This window comes from Gallus gallus, chromosome 3 (genome assembly GCF_016699485.2).
Source record: "Gallus gallus isolate bGalGal1 chromosome 3, bGalGal1.mat.broiler.GRCg7b, whole genome shotgun sequence".
Lineage (NCBI taxonomy): Eukaryota > Metazoa > Chordata > Aves > Galliformes > Phasianidae > Gallus > Gallus gallus.
Genome location: NC_052534.1, coordinates 40,984,529 through 41,009,469, shown reverse-complemented (window position 1 = coordinate 41,009,469; position 24,941 = coordinate 40,984,529). Strand labels below are relative to the sequence as shown.

General features: G+C 38.2%; 1 long non-coding RNA gene across 1 annotated transcript in view; it reads right to left on the bottom strand.

Annotated features, from left to right (window-relative positions):
* Positions 1-13,485: 13,485 nt before the first annotated feature.
* The window catches only part of LOC124418347, a 55,575-nt gene continuing 44,119 nt past the window's right edge, over positions 13,486-24,941 (bottom strand). Inside the window, exons 2-3 of the long non-coding RNA XR_006938807.1 lie at positions 23,092-23,211; positions 13,486-14,397 (exon numbers count right to left, since the gene is read on the bottom strand). This is a non-coding gene — a long non-coding RNA (uncharacterized LOC124418347). The remainder of the gene's footprint in view (positions 14,398-23,091; positions 23,212-24,941) is intronic.

Sequence of the window (24,941 nt, the reverse complement as noted above, 5' to 3'; positions counted from 1 at the left end):
ATTCCATGTGTACCAAAATATTAAATCTACAAACATACAGTTGAGTTAATCTCCTGTAATTAATTCAAGAATATGAAATTAATTCAAGAATGCTGAAATTATTTATGTTCCTTTTGTTCCTCATAAGTGTTTTTTGTTGATTAGTGGGAGGAAGAGAAGGTTTGTTTTCACTCAGATAATGCAAAAATTTGGAAAGAACCATCAAATACTCTTTGCTGATTATGGATATGGTGACAGTCATATCCCGTCATTCAAAGACATATATTACTCTAATAATCCCCCAAAAGATCAACTAAGGGACTGACAGACAGTTTCCTTGACACACAACATCAGATCATCTGACATTATTTTCCAGATATCATGGCCCATTAAATTCTATTAAAAGATTCTTGCTTTGATCTCAATAACATGATACTGTCTAAATCATAATTTCCCAAAAGATATCCAGGCTTCATGGACAGAGAATCTTCTAATATTTCTTTTTGGTCCATTTATTTCCATCATTCATCTTCACTGTTGAAAAAAAAATAAATGCTCACTTTATGATCCAAATTTGCCTGTGCTATATATATATATATATATATATATATTTGCTATGGTTTTTACGAGAATCCCAAGGAGCACAATATTTTTTTCCTGCACAAGTACTGTGAAATACTTCTGAAACTTCCTCTAGATTTTTTCTCTAATCTTTGAATCATTTGGGCAGCTTGCTGTGTTAACGTGTCCAGTTTTCCAACACCCATTCAACAATGAGAACATTAGGTATTTGCAGAGAACATCTGGTCCCAGAGTCACTTAGTTTAGGACTATTAATCATATATTTGTTCCCATTTACAGTTCCTCTCTTTGTGTGATTAAAAACGATTTGAGTTTTTCTGCACAGTTAAATCGTTTCTCCAATGCATCCCTTCATGTCATCCTATTGTTTTTTTTTTTTTTTATCCAAGGTTGCAAGCCACCAATCTATAGGCATCAGCAACAGTGCTTATGCAGATTTGTTTGAGGGCTGCTGGAAAAGTAATGCCTCCTATTCTATTATGTTGGCTTGCAATGTCATGCAGGGTGTTGTTCATCACTGCTGAAAATATGCAGTTAATGGTGGTGACTATGTTGAAAAACTAGTGTTTTGTAGCTGAGAATTTTTTCTATCAAATAGTGTTATTGTACTCTTTGTAGCTGTTGTTCCATGGGAATAAATAGGAGGCATTACATTCAGAGTGACCTACATAACAGATTGCATGAGAAGTGTACTGAAATGTAGTTCTTTTGAGGAATGATAGATCATACTATGCTCTGTACTACAGACTTATCTTTGTAACTACTTATAACTATCTCTACCTGCCTTTGCAAGCACTGTAGAGCTTCCTGTGTGAACACCTCAACTTCCCTCAGGAATAAAATAGCATTGGTCATCAGATCAACAGCACAATTCTTTCGTGACAGGGTTTCTGAACAGCAAATCCTGAACTCAGAGATCTTGAGACCTTGTGATACAGAGAAGAAACTTACTTTGCAGTTTACAATTACCTGGATTGCAAAGACTCTTGTAATCTAACAGTAGGTACCATTGGGGAAGATCAGATTTTGCTTCTTCTCTGTTAGGATGTTCCAGCCTTTGTAGATGTCAGACTAGAGCAGGAACTCCATAAACACTAAACCCAGTTCCTGGTAAGACCAATAGCATACTTTCACTTTTTCTAAGCATACCTTCACTTTTTGCTTTCCTCATACTCTGCAGTGGACACAATACTATTACCAACTGTAATGTACAAGAAAATCAATGTGTTTTGCTTTATCTTTGCATGAGTTCTCCTGTTCTTACTTTGCATATGTTGTCATATTCTCCTTAATGTATGAAGCCTCTTCTTAACGAGTCACTAATCCTCCATGGCAGTTATCAATGGCTGGAATAGGAAGGTAAGGCCCAAGCAGTAGTGAGGTCCTTCAGTACAGATGGACCAGAAGCTCTGGGCATAACTCAGGGTGAAAACTGAAAGGCATATATGTGGTTACTTCCAACCTCCTCTGTCCTTTTGAACGTGATGCTCACAGGTTTCTCTGCTCGCCCACCTACTCTAAAGATATCATATTAAGAAAGAAGATGGAGTCAGCAAATCATCATCAATTTCAGATGAGGCAATAGCACAGGAACTTCCTGAGTGCTACCTTCAGCAGCCAGTGGCCCTCTCCTTTCCATACTCATTTGGCAGCCAGTGGGGTGTGATGCTGATGGAGCTTGGCTACAGACCACTGCATGAGAAGACCAGTCCACAGTGCTCAGCTATGTGAAATAGCCTCTCATTATACTTAAATTTATTTCACTATTTGCCTATAAAATGCCTCACATACCTATGACATCATAAAAGCAGTAATACTATATATGTTTCTGTTGATGGGAAAGTTGCTACTTGCTGTTTTTTCTAGTCCCCACCCATGAGCCCATGTCCTGGCCTGGCCTCAGCCTGGTCCCATTCCCAGAGAGGTGCCTTAGGCCTGGGACTGTTCCTGTGCCCCTAGCTGCTTGCTGCCAGTGAGGCAGTGGAATGGGGCTGCTTACCAGGCTCTGCCCTGGGAGAACCTATCCAGAGCCCACAGGGAGCCCCTGGTGACATCAGGGCCCTGACTATCCTTTCACACTCAGCTGTGCTTCTGTTTTGACTCTGGCTGTTGCCAGGTCCCTCACTGGCAACTTCAGACCATTTTTCACTTGGTATCCGTTATAATCCTGCCAAGCAGTGCTAAATAACACATACTTACCCATTCTCCCAAAGGAAACAATATCATTCATTCATCTTTATATAGATTATCTTTAAGTAATCACAAAAGTAATCACAAAAAAAAAAAAAAAAAAAAAGCCAAAACTCACTGAAAGCAAAACACTTGGCAGTGACAGAGATGATCCTGTACTTACTAGTGAGTACTTTCAAGTTGTGACTTACAAAGCAGAGACAACCAGCAGAAAGCAAGGAGGGGAATGCCATGTTTCTCAAGAGAAAAGTGATGAGTGGACCTGGAGAGGCCTCAGAAAATGGGGAGCATTGAGTGCTTACAAAGCACACTTCGTTCACTGTGACTGATTGCACAGTGTCATCATTTGGATTAGGTGAGCGGGAATGCAAGACTGGCCTAAAAGCTCTTTAGTCATGTTGGAAAAAATGCACATAATGATGAATATTAACCACACATCTCTGGAAACTTTTTTTCAGCATCCTCAGATTACTTGAATTGTAGACTTTCGAGCAACTTGTGGTCCTTGCGTGATTATTCCAATGCATTCCAGACAATACTTGTGTTTATAATTTATTGTTAGATAAAAAAGGAGCTGCAGATTCAAACCAACAGTCTTGAAATCCTCTAATGGTAGGGAAGAAGGAACAAAAGTTTATAGATAATTGGAATGGCTCTTCCCTGTTCAGATGTAAATATCACAAGCCCCTGTTGCCCCTTGGCAGCTTTAAATGTTGCTCCAGGGAAACAGGTTCCCTCCTTGCTTTGCAGTACCTGACTGTCATATGAGAAGGCCTCACAAACAGCTCTCCCAGTTTCAGTTACCCAGAAGCCAAGAAAAGACCTCTGGACAATTCAAAATATATGGAAATATCCTACCACTTCTGTGCAGAGTTAGTTTTCACAATGAGGGAAGTGGCCCACAGTCAGGGCCAGGTGAAAGCCCACAGCATCTCAATGCAGAGCCAGGGCTGAAGGCATGTGGTAGATAGACAAAGGACTAATGGGAGAAAAGAAGTAACATAGGATGAGTATTGAGGCAAGTCATCCTGCATGCTTGCAAGATTATTGAGTGATAAGCAGTAAAACGATCTAAGGAACTGTGAAACCCAAATGTTAAAGTTAATACTGGAAATCATTTCCAGGCACATAAAGGAGAAGAAAGTCATCAGAGTAGAAGGTGATTTGCCAAAGGGAAGTCATGCCTGACCAACCTGATAAGTTTCTTATGAAATACCCAGCCTGATAGATGAAGGGGGAGCACTGGATATCATCTTCCTAGACATCAGTAAGGCTTTTGACACTCTCACTTATAAGAAGCTGTTGAAGTATGGGCTGGATGAACAGACTATGATGTGGACTGAAAATTGGCTGAATGGCTAGACCCAGAGCATTAGAGTTCAGTGGCATAAAGTCTAGCTGGAAACCACTAATGAAGGAAGTGCCACAGGGTAAATACTGGGTTTGATCTTATTTAAGATCTTTATTAACAGTATGTATGATGGAGTAGAGAGCACCCTCAGTAACTCTATGGAAAATGCAAATCTGAGGGGAGTGGCTGATTTGTCAGAAAGCCGTGCAGCCGTCGAGAGATGGCAGAGATTGACAGTCTGGAGAGGTGTGCTGACCAAAAGTTTTGAAGTTCAGCAAGGAGAAGTAAAGAGTCTGCATCTGAAGAGGAACAACACCATGCATCAGTACAGTACATGCTGGCAGACATTCAGCTGGAAAACAGCTTATCAGTAAGGACCTAGGGATGCCTGGCAGACACCAAGCAACGTGCCCTCGCCACTAAGTAGTCTAGTGGTATTCTTGGCTGCATTAGGCAAAGTATTGCCAGCAGGTTAAGAGAGGTGTTCTTTCAACTCTACTCAGTATTGGTGAGGACGCATCTGGAGTACTGTGTCCAATTCTGGGCCCCCCAGTACAATCTCCCATCACCCTCATTCAGTACCTGATCTCCCATGCAAAAAAAAAAACAAACAAAAAACAACAAACAACTGAATCTTCATGCCAAAACCAAAGCATAAGGCTTGGTAACCTTAAATAATAACCAAAAGGAGTGAGGAAATGATCAATGGAGCTGTGGTCTGTGTTTTATTGCAATAACTGTTTATTAGTCATTTGAGAAGCCAAATATTTTATGACATGCAAAAATACATGGCACTCAGTACAGGGTCTTCAAGGTCTAAAATAAGCCTTCTGATTTCACTGTGGGAAGAAATTCTTACATTTTATCACTTTTGAATGAATGGTTCATCCTTAAGGCTAGTTAATGTTCCGCCTCAGTGTTCCAGGTAAAAGAGTACCAAAACTTCTGCAAATATGTGCAACAAATGCTCAGAATCTCAACCATCAACAATGGTGTTGGCACAGTAGAAACTTAGATGAACAGACTGAGAAGAACACTGATGTGCCCTTAGGTTACTATTGAGTAATGAAATTATGACAGATCTATGAGAAATAAAAGTGAGATTAATTAAACTATTTTCATTCCTCAAACTAAGAAAATTCCACATAGTGAACAACCAGCAGAGCCATTACTAAGTGATAAGTGGAACAATAAGGCTGACATCAATGCTTTTACCACAGTTTAAATGTTCAACTTCATAAGTAATGTTGTGGTACTGTTCTTTTAGAGTTGGAAAAAAAATAATTAAAAAAAGGAAAACTAAAAAAGAAGAGGAAAAATAAAGAAAGAGCAAGTAAACAAGCAGGAAAAAAAAAGGAAGAGAGAGAGAGAGAAAGAGAGAGATGAAGGAAGGAAGGAAGGAAGGAAGGAAGGAAGGAAGGAAGGAAGGAAGGAAGGAAGGAAGGAAGGAAGGAAGGAAGGAAGGAAGGAAGGAAGGAAGGAAGGAAGGAGGGAAGGAAGGAAGGAAGGAAGGAAGGAAGGAAGGAAGGAGGGAAGGAGGGAAGGAGGGAAGGAGGGAAGGAGGGAAGGAGGGAAAAGGGAAAAGAGAAAAGGGAAAAGGGAAAAGGGAAAAGGGAAAAGGGAAAAGAGAAAAGAGAAAAGAGAAACAAGCAAGGGATCCTTATGCACTTTCTCACAGATCATGGCAAAGTGAGAGGTATAGTGCGTCATGTCACCTCTAACAGATAGTAGTGTTCTGGAGTTCATCAAGAAAAAATAGGCAGCTGTTTCCTTAGAGCAAGACTTTTGCAGGGAACATATGTGAATAAGAACTTGGTAAACTGAATTCTTAGCCTTCTTGTTCAACTCATCTGATGTTATTATGCAAGCTCTTTCTAATGAAGTTTGTGGTTTGATGATAAGTTTCCCAATATTACTTTCTTATTGTTGCTACTAAACTGTCCACAAAAGAAAAATTTAAAGCATTTTTATTTTCCCTGTGATTGCAACAAATCTTTAACAGATACACCATACAAATCTACTTAAGAAAAGATGAGTGTTATAAGATCTGTTCATGTAGGTCAAGGGAGAGGGACTTATTTCCTAACTAAACTGTCTTAAAGTGAAAGCCATCTGACTACATGCATAAAAGAAACAGTGGCACCTCCAAAGGACAACTGTCTTCACTTATATCAGTACAGGTTGAATAACCTCAAGATATTTGTCTGTTGCACCGTCAGTATGGGGATTCTATACAAGTAGTTGGGGCCAGATATTTGATTTTTAAATGGCTAAGTAATCCCAACTGAATATCTGTGTCTGTATGAGACATCAGGTTCAGTTTGTGTTGGTGTGTATGTAAAAGCTGCCATCCATACAATATTCCAAGATATTCTTGTTACTCTCTATGAGTACAGTCATTTCATGTTCTTTAGTCTGTCTCTCTCCTTCCTTTATCTTTTCTGTCCTGCACTTGAATTACAGTTGAATGTTGTCCCCCATCTTCTGTCTTTCCCTTCTTCAAGAATCTTTAATTATAGTTAAACCCAGTGCAGTATCTTTTTACTCAACAGCTCTGATCCCTATGTGTGTTCCAAATTATATTTGCTAACTTTACTGACCAATACATGTTTTATCACTCAGGGAAAGATTAGTTACAGGTTTTATAGGTCTATAAGAATAGTGAACCAATTTTCCAGTTATAACCCATGGAATTACTATAAATGATGGTATGAAAAGAAGTTCCTTTAAGTTTTTTTTTGTTTGTTTTGTTTTTTTTTTTGTTTGTTTGTTTTTTCCCCAGAAACTGGGAAGCAGAAATGAGGAGAAATGGGGAAAAAAGAGGATGTAAAGTATCAATTTCAAATGCAGTTTTTCTCTCAGGAGCAGCATAGGGACTGAAAAGGAGCAAACAAGGGCTCATCAACATTGTTCCTGTATTTTATCTTAGTTATTTGGACTACAGTGCAAGTTTGCATGTCTTTAAGAATGTACATATACTCCCTGAGGTCCATACCACTACTCATACTCCTGCATTTAAACAATGTCTTGGTTTCAGCTGGGATAGATTGGCTGGTATGGTACCATGTTTTGGATTTAGGAGGAAAATAACCTTAATAAGACACCACATTTTAGTTGTTGCTAAGCAGTGTTCACACTAAGTCAAGGATATTTCACCTTTTCATGATGACCTGCCAGCGAGGAGCTGCAGGTACACGAGGATCTGGGAGGACATAGAGCCAGAACAGCTGACCCAAACTAGACAAAGGGATGTCCCATACTGTATGGAATTATGTTGAACAATAAAACAGGGGATTTGGTCATGAGGGCTACCATGTTTAAGCAGACTGAGTATCATTTTGCTGGTGGTGAGCATTTGCATTTGTTCAGCACTTGTTTTGTATATTCTTTTCTTTTGTTCTTTCCCCCCCCCTTCCTTTCCTTTCTATTAAACTGTCTTTATCTCAACCAACGTGTTTTACTTTCTTTTTCCTAATTCTCTCCCCATTCCACTGTGGCGAGAGTGAGTGAATAACTGTATGGTGTTTAGCTGATTGCCAGGTTAAATACAGCAAAAAACACTGCAGAGTGCATGCTTTCATTCTGTATTTTTACTGATGTCTGATACAAGATGCTCTGATCTCTTCAAGGGTTGCCATCTGATGAGATAAATGAATGATCACTCACCAGTATTTTTCAGTTAGAAGGGAAGGATTTTCCCTCTGCAGTAACTGGCTAATAGATTTGATTTGCATATATGACTTGTGGTGATTATTACTTCAGTAAACAACAGAGAAATATGAAGGATTTTGGTAATAGATACATGCATGGAAAGCCAGATGCACAAGGCAGCTAGTGTCACAAGGGAAGTGAAAAGGCATTTCAAATGGTACCACTCACAGATAACCAAATTTGTTTCTTGTAATTTTTCCATCTACTAATCCAGGACAGATGTCAGCTACTCGGCTTAATTTCACTGTCAGCCAAACTATCTTTGGAAAGGGATTCACAGAAAAGAGGAACAAAAAATTACGTGGAAATATCAGGAAACTAGAAAATTAAAAAATAGAAATAATTAAAAAAAAAAAGTATGATTCTCAAGGAATTGTGTTCAAGGATAAGATCCAAAAAAAGAGCCTGAAAGCATAGAAATTATCACTGAAATTCCTGACTTCAAGATAAGGACACCAAACACCCTTTCTAGCTTCCTGAGGTGACTAAGGCCCATTGTCAGTTCATATTAACATCTGTTTTGAAGGAGACTTACAGTCGTTTTGATATCTGGAGGGATGCTCCCCAGAATTGCTATTGAAACCTCTGAGAATGAATTGTGAGACCAAGGAAAGTAGACAAAAGTGTCTAGGCTTTTCCTACTCATTAGAGTAGGAAAGTAGACAGTAGTGCTAGACTATTCTAAGTCTAGCATGGCCAGGGGAAATCACAATGGAAATATGCATTGATAGGTTTTGGAAGGAAGATAAGTGAGCTCAGACAAAATTTTACCTTTGCTTGCTTCTTGTAAAGACAGATTGTTACTGGTTTCTCTAAGATATTTTTTCAGTGTGCTTAATCCAGACAATCTTTTCAAGGAGGAATAACAAATACAAGTAAAATTAATACTATCTAGGTAATAAAACAAGATTGCCAGTTAAAACTGGGAAGAAGCTGACAGAATGAGGTTTACATTTAATGTGTGCAGTGACGCAAAACAAATACTCGGTTGACATTTTACAAATAATGAATGCCTTACATGTCTGGCCTTGGAGAATTTTTCCTGAATATATTTTGGCCTAATGGTATCAGCTGATGTATCATCTGTTTTCTTTGGCTCTCTAATGATGCTGTCAATTACATCATAATGGAATGTGAACCATATTATTCTTATGAAGTTAAATGTTACAGAAGTCAGATGCGTTGGCTTATATTTGATCTTCCTACCAACACAGCTACTCTTCGGGGGATGGTTATTAGCCATGACTAAAGTGCTAGCAGTAAATAAAAGCAATGGTAACTTAAGTAGCTCCTTTCTTGATAAAAAATACGGGAAAAGAGAATTCTATGGTTAAAATGAGATCTTACTCTTATCTGTATTACACTTATTCTGTTTTGATTGTTAGTTTTTTATTTCTCTGGCTTCCATTCTGTGACATCTGTCTAGGATTGCATTTGCATGTGTGAATCAGATATATTATAGCAGTCTGAAACTTCTATTTCAAATCTGCAAAACTGATATTGTTTTGTAAGTTCTCAGCGTACAATTTTCTCAGGATCTGTTCAAAACCAAACTTCTTGGGACATTACTGATAGATTCCACATGGAAAAGAGAATGTATGTTTTATTATTTAATTATTTTTGCTTTATAACTTCCTTGCTTGTTTCTGCCTGTTTTCGAAATGATAAGGAATCTCAATCATGGCCAGTTAACCAAGGTCAGAAAAAGAAGATAGATCCTAAGCCAAAGTTTTTATCATTGATATTTAAGATAAGATAGTGGCAGGAGAGCTTAACAGAAGAAGAGGCTGCATCAGAAGGTGGGGGGGGGGAGGAGGAGGCAGCAGGTTGAGAGAGGTGATTGTCCTCTCTCTGACCTCCTTAGGCCCCATCTGGAGTACTGTGTCTAGGTCTGGGGCCCCCAGTATAGGACAGATGTCAAGCTTTTGAAGAGGGTCCAGAGAAGGGCCACAAAGAGAGAGACTTAGATTAGATATTAGGAGGAAATTTTTTACTCAGGGGATGGTGAGGTGCTGAAACAGGTTAGCCAGAGAAGCTGTGGATGCCCCACACCTAGAGGCATACAAGGCCACTTTGGATGTGTTCCTGGGCAGTCCTAATCCGGGGGATGGAAACACTGGAATGTGGATGGAACTGGATGATCTTTAAGGTCCCTTCCAATCCAAGCCATTCTATGTTTCTATGCCAATATTAATCACCATGTTCACTGAGGAACATGCAAGTTTTCTTCAGGTAAAAGGAGAACTCCAAGGAGAGAATTAAAGGAAATAAGGGCTTGTTTTTGGGATGTATCTTCCCAGTGAAAAGCACCCACATGAATACAGGAAGAAATAGCATCTTGTTTGAAATAAACCTAAAAAGTGATGAAGTAAGACTTCACTGGAAGCAGGAATAGGACTTTCCACCAATGAAGGAAAATGACAGTGGAAATGTAAATTGGTTGTGAAGGGCCAGAAAAAGGAAGATAAAGCAACACAGAAACAATAACAGTATGAAACAAGAGAGAGAACTTGCTGAGGTCTAAGAAAATTGGAGTTTGCAACAGTTATCCTGTAGCAGTGGTAACAAAGAGTATTCTGTTTCCTGTTCCATTTGGCAGAGGAAGAGAGTTATTGTACACAACTGATTCCCTGATCTTGTAACAGACTTATTCCACCATGTTGTCCATTGTTCTATTATAAGAGCTAGGTAGAGTTTAGAATATTAAAAACTGATGTTGGAGAGACAGCATGAAAAGTGTATATTCTAAGTCATGGCCGTCAGGTGAAGCCTCTTGTGGCTGGAAGAAAGGCAATGTCACATTCACTTTTAAGAAGGGTAGAAAGGACAACCCAAGGAACTTCTGACCTGTCAGCCTCGCCTCTGTGCAGGGGAAGATCATGGAACATATCCTCCTGGAAACCATGCTAGGGCACATGGAAGAGAGGGAGGTGATAGAAGTCAACAAGCATGACTTCACCAAGTCCTGCTTGACCAACCTAGTGGACTTCTATGATGGTGTGACTTCTGTGATAGTGTAACCGCATCAGTGGACAAGATGTCATCTATCTGGACTTCAGGTCCCTTCCAACTCATGCAATTCTATGATTTTATGTTTCTATGGGAGACTAAATTGCTCTATTTCTGTTTTCTGAAAATTCATGGGTATATGTGTAATGGAAATTGCAGAATATGTTGTCCAGGAAATACATGTCTACTAAAACAGTAAAGAGGATATTTTATTGCAGCATCAATCAAAATAAAATATTTCATGATTTTGTTAAATTAAAAAAAGAAAAGCCAAATTGCACAAAAGGCACCTCATCAGGTGCCTGTAATCCATTTGTGGAATATTTGTGGCATTCATATATCTCTTATTTCCAGGCAAACTGGAATTGTAGGTACATATGAGGCATGCTTATAGATCATTTAAAATTTAAGAAAGGCAAAGTCATTTCTAATACTGAAATGTGAGATTATATGTGAACAAAGTACTTTGAGTCTGATACCACTTTAGAATAAAACCAGTTAAAATCGTGTCCGTAGTACTACTTGTGAGACCTAGTAACAAGCTGAAAAGCTAAGGATAAAAAAATATAGTTCCTTTTAAGTTAAACATGGGTTATACACCATAGGGTTTTTGTTTGTTTTTTGTTTTTTGTTTGTTTTTTGTTTTTTGTTTTTTTGTTTGTTTGTTTTTTGTTTTAGTATAGATATATCAATAAAAAGCTAAAATGAGTTTATATTTTGAATTAGCCAATAGATAATTAACCCAAAAATTAACAAATATTTCAATCCTGGTGCCAGTCATTATAAAAATGCCATTTTGCTCAGAAGGGTTAAAGATCTAGGACTCTATACACTTGGTCTAAAATCATAAATGAATAACATCTTTGACCCAAACTAAGGGTAGCTGAGCCTAAAATCCTGTTACAACAGCGACCATCAGCAAGCAAGCAAGAATAAGAGCAAGGCAAACATACATGACAGTTTCCCTCCTCCGATATATATCCAGGCAGGGTCTGATCATGGACTTCTTCAGACAACTGTTATTATGCAAGCTTAGTAATTCTCAGTGGGTATATCTTTCAAATATGTGTCCTATCTCTGTTCTACAGGTCTGTTACCCATTTCATGAGGAACTGTCTCTACTTGCTCAAATTCAAGCATCTCCTACAAACTCCATTTGACATCCCTCTTTATTATAGCGGAAAAAAAACAGTGAAACAGATGTTCTTCCATCAGTTCTGTGTAAGTTGCTCATTATTTTTAGATCTCTGTAGTATCTCCCCAAAACTAAAGTGACTATATTCGATTTTTTAGTCTTACCTTTCATCTTAGAATATTTTAGGTTGTAAGGGACATTTAGAAATCATGAAGTCTGACCTTCTGCTCAAAGCAAGGCCATCTTCAAACTTAGATTCAGTAGTCACTTGAGTATTCCAACAGAGAAGTTTTTGCAGCTTTCCATCTTATTTCTGAGAAGGAAATCCAAGTCTGTCAGGGCCCACCTATCTTTCCTGATCCAAGCTGCAGGTTCTGACCTGACACCTAACAGGTGGGATTGGTCTAAACAGTAATGTCCATCCAAAAAATATGGTGACTTTTGAAAAGTAGTTCTCAAGCATATGCTGTAGTCAAGAAAGAGCACCTCAGGATGTGATTCATCCCACGTAGTCAAGAGGTCTCTTGTCATGTGCTGAACTGCCCTCTGTTTCCTCATGTTGGTTTCTAGGATGAGCCTGATCTCATAAATTTTCAAAAAGAAAAGAATCAGATGAAAAAAAAAAAAAAAGTCCTCAGCTAGGAACAGCTAGAAGGCAGTATTACAACAACTGAAAATTCCACAGCAGTCTCTTCTTCAGAAAATTTATTTCTACCATGTTCAGTGCAAACTCGCTGCTGAGAATGTACATGCACTTTGAGAGGATGCTGTAAAAAAAATGCGATTATGTGATATGTCTAGTATGAGGGAAGGAAAATTATGACACAGGAAAATTACAGAAGTCAGGATCTATCAGCATCTGTCTGGTTTGCTATTCTGTGTTCTCTGAGAATGAGCTGAGTATTTCCCATTTTTGAAATGTTAAGTCTACAAGTTAATTGAGTAAGTAATTTCAACTACCATAAAACAAAGTTAGTAATTCCACCTTCCTCGTCCAAGTCCCAGCAGAGATCAGGTTGTTAAGTACCCATGTAAGATGAAAGTCGCATTCAACTGCTAAAAGTTTCATCCAGCTTCCACTCACTTCACAAAAATTTACAGTTAAGAATAACAAAATGTTCTGTAGATTTATGATGTGATAATTTATCTAGATCTCAGCCAAAAAATAATTAGCATATTTTGTAACCTGTGCACAAAGGAAAATTTTCAGTTCAAATATTTTAATTTAAATTATATTTTTAATTTAATTCTACAGAAAACATTTGATCATGTATTTTACAACCACAGCTCTCTATAGCTACAAAATCTGTCCTGTGCTCATCTTTCTTTCATTATTCAGTTGATTAAAACGTCGTACAATAAGTCATTTGGAGCCCATTCAGTTATACAAATATATATATATATATATATATCACCCAGTGGGTAAATAGTAAGTAGTTTTGAACATGAACCTGATCTTGGCCTCATTAAATGTAGATTGTTCCAGCTCTTAACAATCATTATGCTCACACCAACTGAATCTGCCAGGCCAAGTCTTTGGACAAGAGTGTTTCTGTTGTTGTTGTTGTTTTGCTGTTGCTGTTGTTGTTTTTAATCTGGGATGGCTTTAGAAGCTTTACCAACCAAACACAGAATATCTTGTAACACCCACTTTCGATGTTAAGAATTCACCTAGATATACTACTAATTTTGTGCTGTAGTCACTTGCTGTTTGCCATGCTGACTGCAACAGAATGGTACTTCTGCAGAGATTGAATTTGAAGGTCTGAGCTTCTGTGTTGTTAGCAGGAAAAATGGAGGAACTGACAAATTTTATTGCAGCCATCAACTTGGAGGCTCTGGGATGGAGTGCTGGAATTACATTTACTTTGCAGCTTTAATTACTGACTATTCCTTATATAGCACTGCAAACCTTCCTTCAATACTGGTTATTTAGTTTTGGTCTTTGTAAAGCCTTGGAAATGACAATTTTCAGCTTGTGCATTCACTACATGGCTATATACCTCATGATATTTTTTTCTCTTTTTTGTTTTGTTTTGGAGATTTTTTTTTAGTGAATAGTCACTTAACTACTTGTGTGTTGTGTCTCAACCCCAGTACATAGCTAAGCACCACACAGCTGTTCTCCCTCCCTCAACTGGGATAGGGTTAGAGAATTAGTGGAGTGAAAACAAGAAAAACTGTTGGTCCAGATAAAGACAGTTTAATAAATAAAGCTAAAGCTGCATGTGCAAGCAAAGCAAAGCAAAATAAGGAATTCATTTTCAACTTCCCATCAGCAGACTGGTGTTCACCTATTTCCCATTTTTGTGTGTGAATGTGTGTGGCATGGAACATCAATTTGGACTCAGCTGGCCTGGCTGTGTCCCTTTCCAGCTCCTTGTGCATCCCCATTCTCCTTGCTGCCTGGGCAGAGTGGGAAACAGATGAAGACTTGGCACTGTGTAAGCACAGTTCAACAATATGTTAAATATCATTGTGTTATCAACACTGCTTTCATCACATCCAATATATAGCATCAAATGAGCTACTATGAAGAAAATTAACCCTATCCCTGCCTGGCTAGTTGTAGTAATGTGATTAGCAGAAAATTAGAAGTGTCAGAAGAATGACATAGTGACTAACCTAAAGCACATCCATTCAAGACAATGGTAGTTCTCCTTAGGACGCAGTCCTTAGATTTGTACAAGATAAAAGAAAATAAAGACCTACTTTATTCCAGGAAACAAAACGGAAGAGGAGTGAAAAGACTCAAAGGGAGGTGCAGGGCATGAAATAATAATACACTTAAGCAGTCAAGATGGGGAGGTGAGGCAGAACTAAAACCAGCAGCCTGTACCACATCCTGGCTATGTTTTTGAGAATGATACCCGGATCTTTTCTCTGAGCCTCAAGTGGCTAGATTGGATGGATCTGGGCATATCAGCCAGTGACTTGTGAATCCTATGCAAGTTTCCTATATCACTCCAAAGAAAAACAACTTTCTCTAGAATTATTTTTATTCTGAGCTGTTTTTCAATTAATTACCAAACCCATACAATGTGAAAGCCATTGCTTCAGCAGTCTAACAGAACGAATGCCCTCCACATGAATGGTTTCAAGTTATATGCACAGGAGGCCTATAGGAAATCAAATACATAGAAATGTACATAAGCTCTCGTCATGTTGAGATCTGGCACACATAGTGTACTTTCGTTTTCAAAATAAAATAAAATAAAATTATATAAAATAAAATAAATAAATAAATTCAAGGAATGAATGACAAGGGGAGGTTGTTTCCTTTACAGTCACTGTCTATATATGGTGATTGAGTTTCATCTTACAGAAAAGACAGCGTTAGTTTGAACAAATAAGAAGGAACACCTAATCCTTAGTGGTCTAGACAATGGTATCTTTAAATATATACTGTGTTTTACTTGCAGCATTCCCTGGTATTCTTCCAAGAAATGTAATTTCGTGAAGATTCATCTCAGAAGACTGGCTATTCCCTCCCACCCATACATTCCACATGCTGTTTTTTTGGACCGCCTGGGATTTCTGGTGTTTTGTTCTAGTTTTACCAGAACAAAACACAAATACAAGCCTCAATGTGTCCTCCACTAGCATTTTTTTGACTGTTAGCAGGGTGAAACTGTTAACAGGTACAGTTGGTTGACGTAATTGTCTAACAGGACATGCTTTCATTCTTGTGGGATAACAGAGAAAGTGTTGCAGAGGTTCACTAACATAGCTCTCAATTCAGAAACTTTTTTTTTTTTCCCCACACAATCAGAAAAAGAAAACAAAGTCTAAGTTCAAGGAACAGAGGTTCTTTTGCATTGAAGGGTCATTCTGAAATGTTAACATAACAGTCTTTTCAGATTCACAGAGGTGTTTTTAATATGTTGTAGTGCACTGCAAAGGAAAGTAGACTAATAGATGACCTTGTGGCTTTCCTATAAAATTCCTATGCCTCTTCCCTTTGCTTAATCTGTCTTTGTGAAACAAATTCCATGGAAGAAAGAATTCTCCTCCTTCTCCCTCTCCTTCTCCCTCTCCTCTTTCTCCTTCTCCTCCTCCTTCCCCTTAATCATTCCATCATAGAATTGCTCAGGTTGGAAAAGATCTTAAAGAGCATCAAGTCCAACCTCAACCTAACCATACTACCCTAACTCTAACAACCCACCACTAAATCATGTCCCTGAGCACCACATCCAGAAGGTTTTCCTTCTTTTTCTCCTTCTCCTTCTCCTCCTCCTTCTTGGTTATTTAAAAGAAGATTTTAAATTAAATTTAGATAAATCTTATACAAGAAAAAATATAAAAAGAAAATGTTGCTCCACAAGACTGAATTTAAAAGTGTATAAAAATACATGTATAAAACGAAAGTCTATAAAAAATTGTGAGTGTATTACAGAACTGTGCTCAATAAATGTCACCAGTAGAATCTATCCTCTGTGTCCTGGGCACGTGTTACCTCAGAAAGGGAAATTAATCATTTTTCCTACACAGCATAGCTACTCTGAAGTAGGATCTGCTGCTTCATTTCCACAAATGGTGAAGAAAACCAAGAAACAAAGTGATTTAAAGCAGTGACAGAGGAGTACTGCCTGGATTCCCTGGTGACATTAAGAAACAGCCCTTGTGCTGTATTTTGGGTGAGTTTGAGTTTATACGAAATAAACATAAAATGCTAGCAATTTTTCTAACCTCAATAAATTTATCTCCAAATGGAATGTGAGCTCGGTAGTATTACTGGATGACCTAGAAATAGAGAGTGCTAGAATTGCATGGGAATCAGGGTAGAAGAGAAAGCCATACAGTGTACTATATTCCTTCAAGAGGTATTTTTACTTGAGAAGACATTTCTTTATTATTAAAATGCATTTGCTGTGTGGGCCTTGAACAGATGTATGCTTTTCAAAACTTAATAAATCATTGACTGTGGTTTTCAAAAATGCTGTTCCACCCACTCTCCTGTTCAGAGAAGGCTGCAACAAATGACAGACCTTTCCTTTAAGGTTTTTTGATTCATATTCTGTCAAAACAGTGGGTAAAGAAATTCCACAAGCTGAGGATCTTTCTCAGATCCCTCTGATTTTATTGCTAAGTCTCAGATGCAGTAACATCTGATTTATCAGCCAACATCTGTTACTTGAATTGGACACAGAAATGAAGGAAAGATCACACAGCTAGAGAGCCAATTGACTGAAAAATATATATATGTTTCTTGGAAGCTATTTTCCATTATGGAAGCTGAATGCTGATCCATCAAATGAAAAGATGATCCCTTTGCTTCCATGACTGTGTTATTTGTACACATGAAACAGCAAGTATTTATAGGAACTATGGCAGAGGCATGTGATATAAAAAATCCTCTAGGAGTATTCATACGTATAACCAGGACCAATCGATTTTAGCATAATTAATGTTAACAGTGTGTAAATAAAAGCTAGTTAACATATGGCTACAATGCAGTACAGTACATAAGAAACAAATGTTTCACCACAGCTTTGAGTAACCTAGAGATGAAGCCAAGGACTGCAAAAATGGAACAACTAGAGAAGGATTTACCTGAGGGCCAAAGAGGGTTGTACAATAAGACCTCAAATCCAATGGCTTAAGTTTATGATGCATATGTCTATATCACTTGATGGAGAAGATACTGCTGCTGTTTGTCCTGAAAACCACTCCAAGTACATCCTGCCATGACTACTTTTATGGTCTTTGTTCCAACCTTTCTGGATGCATTAGCAGAAAACAGTATTATTGCTAAGAATGAATCCGGCATTATACAGGATCTCTGCTTTGCAGTCATTCATAAATCTTAACTGGCAAGTAAGGCAAAAAAAAAAAAAAAAAAAAACCAACCCACAATAATAAAACACAGAAAAGGCATTTGGGAAAAATATATATATTATGTACTAAATTACTTGCATTAGATTTCTTATTTTTGCCACAAAGTGCTTTTTACTCATACTGCTGCTAAAAACAAGAGCTACAAAGCCTCTGCCTTTTAAACAACTCTTCCCCCATCATCCTTTTTTTCTTAATGGAACGTTGCAGAGCAACGATGTCATTTTGGGTTGATATCACTTTAACTTACAACAAAATACAGCACATAACATAAAAAATGTAGCCCATCCCAAACAGACACCTTTAAACAGTTTTGCAGGACTTGCATATAGCTACTAAAAAATCCACTAAGAGTTCAGAGAAAAACTCAGTTCAAAACTCAGTTCAAGTTTCATTCCTTGCAGAAAGCATGATTGTAAGAGTGCAAGGCCAGAAGATCTGAGCACAACACACGGTTCTGAGCTGTCCAGATGTAAGCACAGAAAGCACACGGAGTCACTGTTCCTGCAGTAACCCCAGAAGCAACTGTCCTTTGAACAGTCATCTACTAAGCTCTGTTGCAAAGAGTTAGCATTCCCAGATCCTGTTACTTAAACTCATTTAAAACAAGAAGCCAGTGAAGCAGACAAGGAAAGAGAGACCCGTGCAGGAGCAGAAAAGAGCTGGTATCACAAGGAAGTAGAATCCCTTGGAAGTGATGGAACAGCAGGAATAATTCTGCTTGAATCCAAAGTTCAGTGGAGGACCTGGATGAAGTACTGAAAGTTCTCAGTAAGCAGGAGCAGGATCAAGGTCCCTCTGCTATTCCAGTTGGCTGGCTCCACGCAGTCTTTAACTTCTTCTCAGAAAGGCAGTTTTCCTCCAAACATTTTTCTCTCCAGCTGTAAGCTAGGCTGATGATTTATTTTTTCCAGAGGTAGCATATCTTCTTAGTCACTCACATGAAATGATATTTCAACAGATATTTTTGGTGACAAAGTGCACCCTGTACTGTCTTTCTGTAGGAAAATGTCAAAAAGCATGGAAAAGCTCGAATAAAATCATGCAGCTTATGAAAACACATTCCAAAGAGTCAGACTGATGGAATGGTTTTAGGGGGTGAAATTTTGGGTCGGCTCAGCTTCAAAAGCAGAAAGCATCAAGAGGAGCTTTATCATGATCCACAAAATGGATAATTCTTGAAGCAGGGTAAGAGAAAAACTAAGGTGGCTGTGGCCTTATAGCCCAACACTGTAGGCATAAATGTAAAGAAGTGTGGCAGGAAACAGAGTCTCTTTCCACTTCATGACTAAGAGAAGGAAGGCCTAGATACTTCCAGAAAGCCTTCAGCTTTCAAGGGGCTCTTCTTTTGATAGCTTCATTAAATACTTCAACAGCTTTGAATGCTGGACTATATTGTAAGTGCAATGTATTTTTAGCTAGCATTTGTTTTCCTGTCCCTGCATTCCTTTTATAAAGGAAATTGTATGTCAGTACAGTCACTGGCACCCTTTAGAGTGTAAAAACTGCTAAGGAAAACTAGTTGTATATTCTGAATTATACAACTACTTTACATTAAGAGGAGGTATATATACCTGGCATTTCTGAGCTTTCATAGCATCTAAAAGAAGTTCATTTTACTGTAAGAAAACAAAATAAGAAACCAGGATGCAAACCTTCCTGGATTTGAGGGTTTTTGTTTCTTTTTTTTTTCTTGTTTTAAGAATGAATCTTAAAGAAATCTCAATTATACCTGCAAAATATCTGCAAGCAAAAAATAATTGTGCTCACCTGACCTAGATGTATTAATGGACAGACAGAATTGTGCACTTTCATGTTGATGAACATCTGCTTTACAAAAGTGTGTAGCTGCTAATGTACACATAAGCGAGTGCATATTTCAGCATCTATGTCCCAGTAAAATGAGCTTCTGCTATTTGTACGTGCTGTGCTAGCCATGCAACCCCTAATCAGCTTTTATTTCACTCACACACAGTACACATAATTATATACTGTCAACACCAGCAGATTTGTCAAGTACATATTGTGCATCCACCTGTAAATTCTCAGATGAAAAATTTTAATAAAAGTCTCCTGTCTCTAAGAGAAAAACAGAAGAAAATTTGGACACAAAAAAAAATAAAGCATCACTAGTATATCAGAAAATTGGATCCAGTAGACTATTTAAAAATAAGAACAATTCTGTGATATCAGAATGTGCCTAATCTGATGGATGATGCTAACACAATATTTAATGTATGGCTACAGACTTTTCTTTCTACTTTCCTGTAGATCATACCATTATGGAGATATTAAATTTTAAAAATATTTGCTGTCATAAGAATATCTCTCTCCCACTGTTTCTTTGGCAAACTAAAAGTGGTAGAAAGAAAATAGCTTGCTGGCAGTATCTGTGTAGTTCTTCATTTTTAGAAGAATAATTTGGAATGTTTGTCATGTAAAAGTCAGTAAGAGGCCACACTTAGAGGCAAACTGATGATAAAATGAATTGTGTTCTCAATTGTACAGATGTAAATTTGTTGTAATGAAGTTATTCCCTATTTACACGGGTATAGTGGATGACGGAAGTGGGCATTTAGGTTAAAAAGTGTAGGTTGAAGGGCAACCAGCAGACTCTACCAGTAGATCACCTCTTGGAGCTATGGCACATGCAAAGCTGGACAGTTTCAAATACAAAGTTTCATCCACCTGTCATGGCAAAGTATTAGAATTTTGCTGTACTGCCTGGCATCAGCAGAAAAATAGAAATCAAGCCAAAATGAAGCAGTTGAACTAACTAGTTTTCAGTTTCTAGCATAAGGCTCTTAGAACCTACAACTGTCTTCTAAGCATCCCTTTGTATTATCAGAATGTCTGAATAAGTAACTGAGAGCAGCAGATTTTATTTATATGTTTTAATAATAATAATAATAAAATTTGATTCAAATGCATCCAATAGAGACATATAGCCTCAATATAGCCAGAAGATAGATTGATCCAAGTGCTGAATTTATCTGGTTATAATCAAGAAACTGCTCAGATCTAGATTAATGAAGGGACAGATATTTCCACGACACAAAGTGCTCTAATTCAGCAAGGATTTTGCTTGTACTATATTTAGTCAGAAAAGTCTCCATTTGCAAATTCATATGCCTCCTTCTCCCTTCCTTTCACCCCAGTCAGTGTTTGTGGCCAATCTTGTACTCCTTGGAAAATTCAGCAAACTGCAGGAGTGCTCACACTGTGCCAGCATTGGCAGAAGGGCAAGAAAAATGATCAGCTACTGTGACAGCATTCTTGGAGAGGAGAGGAGAGGAGAGGAGAGGAGAGGAGAGGAGAGGAGAGGAGAGGAGAGGAGAGGAGAGGAGAGGAGAGGAGAGGAGAGGAGAGGAGAGGAGAGGAGAGGAGAGGGGAGGGGAGGGGAGGGGAGGGGAGGGGAGGGGAGGGGAGGGGAGGAGAGGAGAGGAGAGGAGAGGAGAGGAGAGGAGAGGAGAGGAGAGGAGAGGAGAGGAGAGGAGAGGAGAGGAGAGGAGAGGAGAGGAGAGGAGAGGAGAGGAGAGGAGAGGAGAGGAGAGGAGAGGAGAGGAGAGGAGAGGAGAGGAGAGGAGAGGAGAGGAGAGGAGAGGAGAGGAGAGGAGAGGAGAGGAGAGGAGAGGAGAGGAGAGGAGAGGAGAGGAGAGGAGAGGAGAGGAGAGCTTATAAAACACATCTAAAAGGGAGTTCAAGTGTCCTATTCCCCTGTCTTGATACAAGATGAACATTAGCAACAAGACTACTTATACAGCTAGTAGCATCTTTCATGTCCAATGCTGAACACAGCTGAAGTGTGTGCCTAGGTTTCTAGTGGCATTTTTCTCAAGACTAAGGTTTGCAGTGTTAAAACCCAGAAACCCAGGTTATCATTTTTAAAAAATATACGCTTCCTTATAATTGGACCCATCCTAAAACACAGCTCTTATGTACAGAAAGTTGGTATGCTGAGTTTCCAGTTCAATCCACGGAGAACTAAATACTGTAGACAGTCCTGAGAAAAGGCAGTTCAGAGAAAAATCGCAAAAATGGTTTATGGGATAGAAAAAGTGATTTATTATGAGAGACAGGAAATGTTTAATAACTTTGTCTTGAAAAAAGAAAGTTGACAGGTGTCTTGTTTGTAGTGGGTATAAATTCTTTATGAGGAGAAAATGTGAAGTACAAAAATACAAAGTAGGAGAGAAAGAAATGACAGAAAAACAATATCTGATGACTGAGGTCAGCCAAATGCAATTGAGATAAAAACCATAGTTGCTCTGGTTTTTAATAACTAGAGTAAAGCACCAAAGAATTCTCAACTCTTCATGCCTTCAGCTTCAAACTTTCCATCTCTTTAAAAGCTACTTTCACCAAACAGAAGTTATTAGACTCAGAGCAAGGCCAGCAGAAAGTGATACAGTGAAACTTGATAAACCATGATCTTATACTTAAGACCTAATTGCTCAGCTTGCAGTAAATTCTGTGGCTCTCAAACATAACAGAAGGAATGGAGAGCATTTAGATTGAATACCTCCAAAGGAAACCATATGCCATAGACAATAATGCTGGTAATCCTTTCTGGTGCTAAAACAACTCCTACTGCACACGCTTCTCTCCTGGGATGTGCTATCCAGTAAGACAGGAATTTTAAAAAATAGAACTTTGATCTGTGCTCTTTCTGACATTCTTCCAATTATCTTGCCAGATTCCAAGTGTGAATAAACACAGCCTTCACCTTTACCCTCACAGCTTCTATTGGAAAAAATTTCCTTACTTTTTTTTTTTTTTTTTCTCTCATGCAGTGCTCTAGGAGGAAATGTATATACAAAGCACTGTGAAATATAATAGAAATTTTAAGTTTTATTGATAGCATCTATCTATTCTCTGCAGGAAATAGATAATTCTGGCTTAAAACAATTTTGCAAATGCAACTATGCCTTCTAAATAGCCAAGTGTCCAATTAAAATCAGTGGAAAGATTCCCATTAACTTTCATTGGCACTGAATCAGGCTTAAATACAGGCCAGGCAGACAAAGTGCTGTCTGTGCTCGTACTCACAAGCAGATATTTAGATTTTTGTTTTCTATTCAACAGTTAACATTTGGAGATTTTCTTCATAATGGACTCATACTGATAAGAAGCTATTACACAGTGTAAGGGCAATCATCTATTTGTTTATATACACTGCTTTAACAGGAAGCAGTCTTTGTATGGTTTATAGAAAAGCAGATAGCACCTGACTGAACAAATTCAAACAATACGGATTGTCAATGGATAAGGTCAAAATCACAACCATCTCACCAATTACCTCAGCTGAGGAGTGATATGACAGTGGCGATCAGAAATAAGTCTGTGGTAAGGATCAGCTCTCAGACTTCTCAGAAATAGACCTCTTTTCCACAACACATCAGTAAAGTGAAATGTTCAGCTAAGGGGAAGTTAAAAAAAAAAAAAAAGGTTTCTATGTCAGCATTTTGACAATTTCAACTTACAGCTCCCACATGGCACGATCCAAAACCAATCTGATTAATGCTTCTCTGTACTAGGAAACAATTGAAAGAGATGGGAGACCAGAGATGCAAGTAGAAAAAGCAGTGGAATTGATCTAACCTTTAGTTGCTTAGAAGTTTCAGATACTGTAACTATAATTGCTTGATAACAGGCTATGCTATACACTAACTTCTTACTCACATCTGTTAGTACACAGATCTTTTTCTCCACACTGAAATCATAAAGATCCATGGTGGACATGAAACTGCAGAGACCAGAACAATTCTCATCAGTGACATAGTTACGGCTAGGTGTTACAGTCCTGCCTGCATTGAGATGCTAACTGGGCCTGATTTTTAAGGATTCTTTGTTTGTTTATTCATATACAATCTCCTGCTCTGATCCTTATCCTGGAGAGGAAATAATTGGAATACCCTTGGCAACAGTTGCCAATGTTGAGAACATGAGTTAAGGAGAGAAATGGAGAGAAAGGATTTTGAAGTTATCCTCACTCATGATGCTTAATCCAGGTACCACTGTTCAAAGAACTGTTAAAGGTCTAACATAAGATCCTTCAGAATTTCCCCAGGCTAGACAATGCATAAATGGCAATTCCACAGGTAATTGAAGTCTCAACCAGGGAACAAAAAGCTTCCCTTCCATTTCTGTTTAGCTGCACATAATCATAGAATCATAGAATCATAAAATTATAGAATGGCCTGGGTTGAAAAGGACCTCAGAGATCATCTAGTTTCAACCCCCCTGCCATGAGCAGGGTCGCCAGCCACTAGACCATATAAGAAACTCTCTTTCTGTTGAAATACAGGAGTAATGTTCAGAACTACTGGTAATGTTGTTTTACAGACAGAGCTGCTCACACACAAAAATTTAAAAAAAAGGAGATATTGGCTCAGCTAACCCTTTGGGCAAGGCTTGCATATTCTCTCCTTCAGCTCTCAGAGCTGGTTGAATTGATGAGCTATTCTTTTCTGTTTTCAAACCCTGATAGTGAAATTCTTAGCCTCAGGGAAGGAAAAAGAGTTTCACTTGTTTTTACAGTAGGGATTAAGAGGTGTTCTTGAAGTGATGAAATTGCAAATTTCAGCTAGAAGTGCCCTAAATCTTGCAAGGGTATTGTAAATTTCCCTGCATGCAGCAGAGCTCTACCTCCTCCATCCTGACCCGTACTATCCTCCAAACCTGTTCCAGAAGAGACAGTCAACCGTGATGAATTAAGTGTGTTTGCAAGGGACCAGATCTCTGTGACCACCAAAGGAATGTTTCCTTTCCTGAAAGAACTATCTTTCACAAGAGATTTGCTGTTCCTTTATAAGTTATTTTTCAAGCATTATTAGTATCATTAGCATTTAATGAATGTTCTGTATGTTCAAATATTCACTATATTTATTACTTTCTGGCTGAGATTATCCTGAATTCTCTGAATTTCCTGTTATGTTTCATCTGTTCATTACAAAAAGACAGATGCAGACCTCTGTCTAGTATGCACAAGAAAATCCCAAAGTTATTTCCCCAGAGCACAGGACTTTTCATTCACTGGATAGAACATACATAGAAAAGTGTAACATTTGTTCAGTAAGCCGCAAAACACTGTCAAATGAAGTCACTAGAAATTACATTATCCTTATATTATGATATAAACTATTACAA